Source organism: Hevea brasiliensis, chromosome 15, assembly GCF_030052815.1.
Source record: "Hevea brasiliensis isolate MT/VB/25A 57/8 chromosome 15, ASM3005281v1, whole genome shotgun sequence".
NCBI classification, from domain to species: Eukaryota; Viridiplantae; Streptophyta; class Magnoliopsida; order Malpighiales; family Euphorbiaceae; genus Hevea; species Hevea brasiliensis.
Window position 1 is genome coordinate 58,101,980 of NC_079507.1, and position 8,769 is coordinate 58,110,748.

The following is an 8,769-nucleotide window of genomic DNA, read 5'->3' on the forward strand; positions in this document are numbered from 1 at the left end:
AACCTTACTTTTTCGTAATTTTCTAGTGCTTAAATAGGATTAAAAATCCATAAAATATTCGTGGTAGCTTAGAAAATTACGATTCTTTTTGCAATAGCTTAGTAATATTTCTAAGGACCGCGGGGCAGAGTTTTATAATTTTTAGAGCTTATTTGAGCAGTTTTTGCAAAAATGATCAATTATAAGGACTAAATTGAAATTTTACATATTGTGATGAATGATTGATTTGATGGGCCCACGAGGGGCTGTGTGATGTGATTGAGTTGTGGATATATGGATTGTGGATATAGAAGTGTGTTTTGAGCCCTTTTGCAGGTTGGGTAGGTCCTAGGTATAGGGAAGATTCTGCCGGATTTTCGGCACGACTTAGGACGTATTGGTCTTTTTCTTTGTTTGTATTGAGTCAGATTTATTAAATGATTGTAATAAAATTGTCAGGTGAGCCGGGACAGCCTTCTTCCTCCGCCCAGCTGCCACAGTGATTGTCATCAAGTCTGTGAGTAGAATATTAATTTTAATTGTAATTTCGATATTATTATATGTTCAAGCATGCCCATGCATCACTTATATGCATATATTTATGTAGTTAAACTCTAGGCACGATTTATGTTGCATTCATAACTGTTGATGTGCCATGGATGTTGTTGTGGTAATTTGGAGCAGTGTGCGTGCGTTGGCGTGCGTGTGATGTGGTGTGGACTATGGATAGGGCCAGGTAGTCGGGGCTTGAGTAATTGGGACCCGATCCTTCGAGGGGTAGTCACGGCTTGAGTAATTCGCTGGGACCCTCGATTTGGTTATTAAGTGGAAGTCCGAGCTTGAGTAATTCGCTGGCACCAGGTTGGATTTAAGAGAGCTGTATAGGGATCGGCTCCATATGTTATGATTGATACTACAGGTGTGTGAGTGCTCCAAATTACCTTTCGATGCTATGATGTGAATTTATTGCGATGTTGCACTTCATTCCACAGGTTGCATTAGTTTTAGATAGTTATAGAGATTATGGTTAAAATTGATATTTTACTCTCTCGAGTCGAACGCTCACTCTGTTCAATATTTTTTCTCAGCTACGGAGGATTTTATTGTGGTTAACTGCTTTTCTCCTTCGCAGGTTGTTTATCAATAGTTTTGTAATTTTATTTACTCCTAGAATTTCCGCATGTGTTAGAAATATTTAAATGATTCGGGTCTGTAATATAAATTGTCATGTGGACCTGTAAAATTATATGAATGTTTGATGGATTGTATGAGGAGTGAGCTTCCATTTATTTTTATGCCGATATGAGTATGTGGAGGGTGAGTGAGCTCCCAATTGATGATATATTTTGTTTACAGGTCGGGTGAGTCAAAAACTCCCCGTTGAAAGGTCCACTTTATGGCCGGATTCTGTCCGGTTGGTTTCTTGAAATTGGGCCCAAATGGGCCTTAGAGTTGGGTTAATGAACAGTTAGGCTTACTACGGATCTCGGGGGCTTTATGCCGGCCCAGGTCCTAGTGCCGGTCCGGCCCATAGGTTGGGTCGTGACAAATGTGGTATCAGAGCTTAGGCTCCAGATTCATAGGGAAAAATTATCTAAGTGTTGGGAAGAGTCTACTAGGAGTCACATGCGGAGTATAGGATTTTGTTTCGTCTTTTCCTATAATTCTTTGTTTCTAGATTCTACGTTATATCTCGGGAAATATAAGATTACCTCAGTTAGTGTCTTGATTTTCGTGGAGTACACAGAAATGTGAAATAGAGTTAGTAGACATGTGAGGTCTATCATGAGGATACGTACTCCAAGAAATGTTATATTTTTGTCAGTATGGGTTTAAATGGTGTGCCCATTTCGTGTAAGGCACGAGTACATAAAAGTGAGTCTTAAAAGTACAGTTGCCCTGGATAAGGATGAGGATACCACTCTTGGCGGTCATCGTAGATGACCCAGTCATAATAAGTTTGTGATAATAGAAGATTCGGAGAGATAAGAAATTAGGAGACCTAGTGCATCGGGGCGTATCGTAGTAACTATACAATGTTCTCGATGTCCGCTCTGTAGTGCAGATTATAGTACCGGCATGAGATTATTGTGTAGAGCTGCGTACTTCCTTGTAGTGCTTATGATGAGGATGGTTGCTGGCAGTCCTTGTTTTGGTACAGTTATGCAAGAACTGAGTTCTATATTTTCAGAGTAGTTGTAAACTCCTTGTTAAGAGTATAGAGTTAGAATATTGAAATGTCACAGTTGGGTGATAACTAGAGTCAGTGACTCAGTTACCCCAGCATGAGCTAGAGTTACATCAAGAGTTGCCATCAGACTAGAGGTTTCGGACTAGTTGCAAAGTAAAGGTGACACTTATAGAGTGAGAATAGTATCCCTTGTGTGTATCAGTATGGAATAAAGTACAACTCTACTACCTAGAGAAGGTCGAAACTATGAATTGATGATTCACAGAGCTATAATATGATAGGAGAGTCATTAATTTGACATGGTTTTGGGCAAGGTGGTAAATGTAGTATCTTTGTTGCAGCAAGTTAGGGTATAGTCCTATCTTTTTAGAAGGGATCGAAAGTTATTACTAATAATGGTGACCAACAAAATAGTGCCCAAGATAGGACTGTAGAGTGTGATAGAGAATAGTTGGCTCGGGTATCCTGCAGAGGATGCAAGTTCTATTATAGGAATCATATATAATCAGATCACGATGGATGTAAATCCTTTGAATTGGATGACGGGTTTGGGTGCCCGGAACCTTAAGTTTTGGCTAATTGAGTAAACATGGATAATAATAATAATGACAAATAAATAAAATTACTACAGAATCAGTTCTCGAGGTGGTAAGGGTATTATGTAAGCTAAATGATAAGAATAGAGATCATACAATAAAAGTATGACTGTAATTTGCTGAGTTCCTTTCTAATTTCAAATTATTCAAAACAATAGTATAATCTAATTATAATAGTGTTAAGAGTAATAAATTAGTGAAGATAAATCACAGAAGGCCAATGGATAAAGAAAGTGCAGAATGAAAGTTTGGACAATTGATTGCAGATGCAATATAATCTAAATTCTAGTGGAAGTACTAGCTAGAGTGGTCAAAGGACCAAATCTGAGTAGCACAGACATATGATAACGCGATAGAAACTCTGAAAGATATAGTTAGCAAATGCTGACTATTATGTTAGGAAGAAGAATGGAACCAGGGATAGAATAGTCAAGTTCTATTTTGGGTAAGACAAAGGAAATAAATGAAAGGACAACCTAAAGAGCGTATAATAAAAGGAACAAAGTTAAGATATAGGATAGGCTAAGTGTTATTCTTGGCAAGGAGAATGACAAGGATGGAAAACCCAAAATGGGACCACATTAGTGAGAAAAGTGATGGAGGTATGGAATACAATAATAATGAGTAAATGTTAGAAGGTGTGCGATGGTATTGCGGACTACCTAAATAGGTAGAGAAAGAGAAGTTAGTAAGCGATAAGTTGAATAAAAGCCGTCTAAGGGATCAAATAGGTATGATGAGAGGAAAAGAATGATAGATAATGACACATAGGTTTTAGGTTAGACTTTTGAGATAGTGAGAAGGTAGTTAGAGGTTCGTTATGAATGTCAGGCAAACATTTTTAGTGTGATCAACAGAATCACTTTGTAGTGAAGCAATAACGACGGGACAATAGTAGGGTAGAGCGAAAAGTGACAAGTCCGGATGGTTATAAATCACTAGAAAGTTCAAGGATCAAATTAATGACCCTAGATAAGGGTGGAATTAGTGTTGGAAGAATTTATTAGTGAGAGAAATCTTTCAGAATCAACAAAAGTTAAGGGCACAATAAAACGATGATAGATATGAATCATAGGTCGAGTATAAGTAAAGTTAATAAATTATAAAATATTATGTCAAGAAGGAAAATGGTACGGTAAAGGGTTCATGCAGATGATACCTTATAGGTAGAGCATAATTGTGCTAGGAGATGATGAAATTTGGAGAGAAAGACCAAGAAACTTAGGTGAAACGTTATAATATGACAATCGGGTGTAGTTGAATATAAGAGGATATTTTCTTTCTTTTCAAGTTTAGCTTGTGCTTTTGGTTCTAGAAGGTTATATAAGGAACAGAAACTGAGTCAAGGAGACCTAGTTATTGAGAGTTTGGTAGGCACAAATTCATACATAATTTCCTGATATGAGAATGACAGTAAGTGCATACCTAGTATTAAGTATGAAAGGACGAACAGAGTAATGACAGGAGTCAAAAGGAGTTAGCTACCAAGGCTTGCCACCGTTTTAAACTATGAGCTAGAGGAAGTACTATTTATGGATGAGTTTCAATAGATGAAATTGTTGCTGGTGGATAATTTGAGGTTGAAGTTTAGAAAGCTATATGTAGTATATGTGATTATATTAAGGAGAATGAACACGTGAAGTATCTTGTTTGGAATTAAGGCATGACACATATTTCCTACAGCCGTGTTAGTTCAGATGGAACTTATAGTTTATGGGGCTCATATTCATCCAGGATAATCAATTTCCTACTAAGGCTGGTAGGGAATGATAATGTTCTGATAGTTAAGTTGGAAAAAAGGAGGTACAAAAAAAAAATTCTCTATGAGTAATTATAAGTGTTACATAAGGTGAAGAATGTGCTGGTAAGAGTAAATCATAGGGTTAGAATTCTCGAAGTAATGAAACTAGTAATCAAGATAAGACTAAGAAATAAAAAGAAAGTTAAAGTTGATGATGGGATAGACATCTTTGAAGGAAAAGGTGTAAGGATGAGATAGGACTAAAATTAAGGAATAAGTACAGCAGGTTGAAAAGATACCAACAATACCAAAAATAGGAAAAGGGAAGTGGATAAGATCCAAAGGACAGGAAGAGAGCTCGATAGAGTCAGTTATAATGATGAGGATAAGGAGTGTCTAACCACTGTCCCCTGTGTTAACACTACCTATGAGCGGTGAAGGATAGACCTTGCACTGTGACTACTTCAGAGTTGGCCTAGGGTGTGTTTTGATGCGGAATGGAAAAGTAGTGGCTTATGCTTCAAGGCAGCTGAAGAGGCATGAGCAGAACTATCCCACCCATGATTTGGAAATAGCGGCTGTAGTCTTTGCACTAAAAATCTGGAGACACTACCTGTATGGTGAAGTGTGCGGGATATACACCGACTATAAGAGTTTGAAGTACATCTTCCAACAGAGGGATTTAAACTTGAGACAGAGGAGATGGATGGAGCTCGAAGACTATGATTGCACCATCGGTACCACCAGGAAGGCCAATGTAGTAGCAGATGCTTTAAGCAGAAAATCTTCTGGCAGTTTGGCGCACATTTCAGCAGAGAAGAGACAGTTGATTCAGAAAGTACATGAGTTGATGGATCAAGGTTTAATCCTAGATCTTTCAGATGAGGGGGTCTTGTTGGCTCATTTTTCAGTGAGGCCAGACTTGCGAGATAGAGTTAGAGTTTCCCAACACAGAGACCAACAATTAATGAAGATCATAGAAAGAGTACAGCAGGGTGAAGGTGGTGAGTTTGGATTTGCCAATGATGGCGCCCTAGTGCAAGGTTCTAGGATATGTGTGCCCAATGTGGACAATCTCAGGAATGAAATCATGCGAGAGGCACACTATACACTGTACAGTGTCCACCCAGGTTCCACTAAGATGTACCATGATGTGAGAGATAGCTATTGGTGGAATGGCATGAAGAGAGGCATAGCAGACTTTGTGTCCAAGTGCTTGACTTGTCAGAAGGTGAAGTTTGAACACCAGAGACCGTCAGGGAAGTTGCAAGAGCTCCCTATCCCAGAATGGAAGTGGGAAATGATTTCTATGGATTTTGTGACTGGGTTGCCTCGTACCACGCGAGGATATGATTCGATATGGGTAATTATAGACCGCCTAACCAAATCAGCTCACTTCTTGCCTGTGAAGACTACATATTCTGTGGCACAGTACGCCCGGCTCTACATTCGAGAAATAGTCAGATTGCATAGAGTTCCGGCTTCCATAATATCTGACAGAGGGCCCCAGTTCACTTCTCGGTTTTGGAGAAAATTGCAGGAGGCACTTGGCACACAGTTGAACTTCAGTACGGCTTTCCACCCTCAGACAGACGGACAGTCCGAAAGGACAATCCAAACACTGGAAGACATGCTTCGCATGAGTGTTTTGGATTTTGGAGGTCAATGGGATGAGCAGCTAGCTTTGGTGTAGTTTGCCTACAACAACAGTTATCACTCCAGTATAGGGATGCCACCCTATGAGGCACTATATGGAAGAAAGTATAGGTCTCCTCTGTGTTGGACGGAAATGGGGGAAGCGAATGTGCATGATGTAGACCTAGTGCAGTACACTTCAGAGATAGTTCCTTTAATCGAGCAGTAACGATTTTGATGGCGAGAAGAGTTATGCAGACCCAGACGGAGGGATGTGGAGTTTGCGATGGCGACTATGTATTCCTGAAGATTTCTCCAATGAAGGGAGTCATGAGATTTGGAAAGAAGGGCAAGTTGGCACCTCGGTATATTGGACCTTTTGAGGTTACTGATAGAGTTGGAGCAGTTGCCTACCGGTTGGAGCTACCACCCAACCTTTCTCACGTTCATCCCGTGTTTCACATCTCTATGCTCAGGAAATACATTCCCGATCCTTCTCATGTACTACAGTCGGATGTAATAGAACTAAAGGAGAACTTGACATTTGAGGAGCAACCTGTAGCCATAGTGGACTATCAAGTGAGACAGCTAAGATCAAAACAGATCCCTATGGTTAAGGTTTTGTGGAGGAGCCAGTCAGTGGAAGAGTGCACCTGGGAGTCAGAACGGGACATGCGTAGCAAGTACCCTTATCTGTTCAATGTGTAATCATGTACTTTATTCTGCCTTGTGTAAAATTCGAGGATGAATTTTCTGTAAGGGGGGAAGAATGTAACACCCCTGATTTTTTATATATTATTATTGGGCTTCGTGTAGGTATCCTCAATTCGCGAAAATTCGACAGTTGTCCGGATCTGTGAATTTCCGGCCAGACAGACCAGCTACTGGAAAAGTCTCCGAATTGGATCGAGGTTTTGGCTACCCCACCATTGTCAGGCATCCCGAGCGCGTTCCCGAAGTCGGAATCGGCAAAGGTAAACCCGAACCTTGCTTTTTCGTAATTTTCTAGTGCTTAAATAGGATTAAAAATCCATAAAATATTCGTGGTAGCTTAGAAAATTACGATTCTTTTTGCAATAGCTTAGTAATATTTCTAAGGACCATGAGCGAGTTTTATAATTTTTAGAGCTTATTTGAGCAGTTTTTGCAAAAATGATCAATTATAAGGACTAAATTGAAATTTTACATATTGTGATGAATGATTGATTTGATGGGCCCACGAGGGGCTGTGTGATGTGATTGAGTTGTGGATATATGGATTGTGGATATAGAAGTGTGTTTTGAGCCCTTTGCGAGTTGGGTAGGTCCTAGGTATAGGAAGATTCTCACGGATTTTCGCACGACTTAGGACGTATTGGTCTTTTCTTTGTTTGTATTGAGTCGATTTATTAAATGATTGTAATAAAATTGTCAGGTGAGCCGGGACAGCCTTCTTCCTCCGCCCAGCCGCCACAGTGATTGTCATCAAGTCTGTGAGTAGAATATTAATTTTAATTGTAATTTCGATATTATTATATGTTCAAGCATGCCCATGCATCACTTATATGCATATATTTATGTAGTTAAACTCTAGCCACGATTTATGTTGCATTCATAATCGTTGATGTGCCATGGATGTTGTTGTGGTAATTTGGAGCGAGCGTGCGTTGGCGTGCGTGTGATGTGGTGTGGACTATGGATAGGACGGGGTAGTCGGGGCTTGAGTAATTCATTGGGACCCGATCCTTCGAGGGGTAGTCACGGCTTGAGTAATTCTGGGACCTCGATTTGGTTATTAAGTGGAAGTCCGAGCTTGAGTAATTCGTTGGCACGGGTTGGATTTAAGAGAGTCAGATAGGGATCACCCCATATGTTATGATTGATACTACAGGTGTGTGAGTGCTCCAAATTACCTTTCGATGCTATGATGTGAATTTATTGCGATGTTGCACTTCATTCCACAAAGTTGCATTAGTTTTAGATAGTTATAGAGATTATGGTTAAAATTGATATTTTACTCTCTCGAGTCGAACGCTCACTCTGTTCAATATTTTTTCTCAAAGCTACAGGAGGATTTTATTGTGGTTAACACGCTTTTCTCCTTCGCAGTTGTTTATCAATAGTTTTGTAATTTTATTTACTCCTAGAATTTCCGCATGTGTTAGAAATATTTAAATGATTCGGTCCAGAATATAAATTGTCATGTGGACCTGTAAAATTATATGCATGTTTGATGGATTGGATGAGGGAGCTGAGCTTCCATTTATTTTTATGCCGATATGAGTATGTGGAGGGTGAGCTGAGCTCCCCAATTGATGATATATTTTGTTTACAGGTCGGGTGAGTCAAAAACTCCCCGTTGAAAGGTCCACTTTATGGCCGGATTCTGTCCGGTTGGTTTCTTGAAATTGGGCCCAAATGGGCCTTAGAGTTGGGTTAATGAACAGTTAGGCTTACTACGGGTCTCGGGGGCTTTATGCCGGCCCAGGTCCTAGTGTCGGTCCGGCCCATAGGTTGGGTCGTGACAATATATATATATATATATTGTTTAATTTATCTTATTAGATAATAATAATATATTTTTACTTATATTACTTTTTAATTAGATTTTAAATTAATATCTAAAAAATATATCTAATTTATTTTAA